The sequence below is a fragment of the Chelonoidis abingdonii genome, chromosome 5 (genome assembly GCF_003597395.2).
Source record: "Chelonoidis abingdonii isolate Lonesome George chromosome 5, CheloAbing_2.0, whole genome shotgun sequence".
In the NCBI taxonomy this organism is placed as follows: domain Eukaryota; kingdom Metazoa; phylum Chordata; order Testudines; family Testudinidae; genus Chelonoidis; species Chelonoidis abingdonii.
The window spans coordinates 43,254,200-43,256,898 of NC_133773.1; positions in this window are offsets into that span (position 1 = coordinate 43,254,200).

Here is a 2,699-nt window from a genome sequence, read left to right on the forward strand (position 1 = left end):
TGCGTCCTTCATTCAGCCTCTACGAGAGCCCTGGCCCAAGCCCGTAGTCAGCATTTTTGCACTCTAAGGTAAGTGGGGTTTATACATGAACATTCCTTGGCGGGTTGTGAAGAACCAGGATTATGGTTATCTTACCGTTTACCTGGTAATTATTTGGCTGTGACATGCCTATGGAGTATTAAAAGGGCTTACAGCAGGATAGGCAACTAGTCTACAAAGGATGAGGTGAAGAGGGGTGCTGAGGAGTTTCCTGTTTGCTGAAGGAATTGGTGTATCTTACATACATGATGATCAATTATGAGGCTACCACCTTCAACATGTCTTTTTGTTACATAAGTCTGCGTATGAAACAGACATCCCTAGCCAGTTTACTTAGATTCCTGTAAACGATGGAGCTTGTCGGAAACTTGGACAGTTATACTGGCCAGCATCATTGCCTTAATTTCACACCTAAGCTTGAATATCTGGTTTCAATCTTCTCACACATATGTGAGGTAATATGCATGGGAAGGAATTATAGTGACTGAAAGATAAAATTCTTTCCAATAGATAATTATCCTATATATGAGGAATGTATGACCCTGCATCCATTAAGCTAAAGTTGTTTACTGGTTATATTGAGAGTCCATATAGCCCATGAAATATAATCTATGACACACAGCGATCCCCTCACATCAATTACTCCCACCATAACCAGATATTGAAAGACAGCAAAATTATGAACATTTCTTGGTGAGTTAAAAAAGCCAGATTTTTTTGTTGAATTATTTAAACATGTCCAGAATAACAAACTCTATTAAATGGCCCTAAATGTAAGTCCCTATTGAAAAGTTTAAAAAAAAAAATCTCCCACATTATTCGGCTTTCTCTAACCATCATAAAAAATGCTGATAGAACGTGGTTCAAAATATTCAGAATAGGTAAATATTTATGGAACCTGCCTCCATCCTAGTTAGAAGGGTCTTTTAAGACAATTTTTAGGTTGAATCAAAAGTTAACTAACTCTATTTCAACAGAATAGAACCAGAATTCATCCCTTCAAGCTGCGTTATTAAAATCTTAATCATCACCAAGAGGACACATTATTTACTTAACTCAGCAATTCAGCATTACCAAGTTATTATACATTCCATACTGTCATTAGAAATGTGGAAGGGAAAAACTGAGTAATTCAGCCGGCCGGACATATAGTCGAACGTGGCCGCGCTACACCACTACCACCATAAATGGCTAAAACAAAGAGACCCCCAGGCACCTGGAGCCAGAGTGTGCTGCGGTGGTGGCGAGAGAGGCTCCCTGCATCAAGTCCGTAAAGTGGTTGTTCAGTTGAGAAGGATAGTCGCCAGGTTTGGGCTGACTGGATAGGGGGCGCCGAGTGCTTTTCTTTTTTTTTTTTTTTTTCTTCCTTGACTCTTGTTTTTGGTATTGCATAACCCGATCCTCAGAAGAGATCCAGTTACAATTGATTTGAATAATAGACCTCAGAGGATTGTGGAAAAAGCTGCATAAGATAATTGTGTTCAACGTGCCCAAATATCTATTTACAGAGCTCTTAGAAACTTAAAAAAATTACACACTAACTACTGATAGAATCCAAAATGATGGAAAATTTCCAATAGGGCTTTTACAGGCATATAATGATGCATTTAAATGCTGTAATGTAGATCTCTTCTGAAAAGGTTTCAGCCATCATTTGGTAATTAGACATTTGCTTTTTCATAGGCTAGGCAAATACAGAGACAATACTCTATATTAGCTGTAGATAGCGCATCCTGTCTCACTGATGTGCTCTTGATGCTACCTGCCCAATGATCCCCTCTCTGCCCCCAGCCGATTGCTCCATTGTATTTGTAAGCATTGATATTGATTAATGTGACATTAAAAAGCCCAGGAATATTTGCACACATTAACTCACAGTTATTGTTGCTCAAATTATTTTCTGTCAATGCAATCACCAAAAACACAATCTGGTATTTGTATATTAATTGGTATGTTCAGAGTTAAGGTTGTACATTTGGGGGGTGAGGATGTTTCGTGATGGAGAGACGAAACATTGGTGGGAAGCTGGGCAGTGGGGCTTATCACTGACTCCCTGGTCCTACTGTACTTGTGTCATGAGCCCCACAGGAGAGCCTAATTGCCTGGCCCCAATGGGCACCCTAGTTTCATGATTCCCCCAAAACACACTCTCCTAATCTTTGTTCTTACATTGTCTTTTGATTCTGCTGATTTGTATTAATTTTATGAATAAAAATAAATGCTAATAAAGCACGTAAACCAATGTAAGTGGAAAAAGAAGGAAGAGCTTCATTTTGGATTGAGGATTAGGTGAGACAGAGGCATTAGTCCAGAGAACTGGGCTTTGGAGTGGGAACAGTGACAGGCATGCAGGTGGGTCAGGGAGTCACTCAGGAGCATACAGACCATTCTTGCTCCTTGTACCCTCTGCCAACCAGTATGCCTCCCTGCCCATCAGTACCTATCTGTGATACATTAAGCATGGCAGTAGGAGTCCCAGGTCAATAATCCTACTGATATCTGTCACAGCAAGCAGATCCTTGTCACAGTGTGCTGTAATCTTATGGACTGCTTTAGGTAGCACATCCCAGTTCCGAGTTCTGGGCCTTTAAGGAACAGTATTGCGGTGATTAGAGTCTCTAGAAGGTCACCTGCTTGTGAGCTGCTGCAAGGCATGCTGG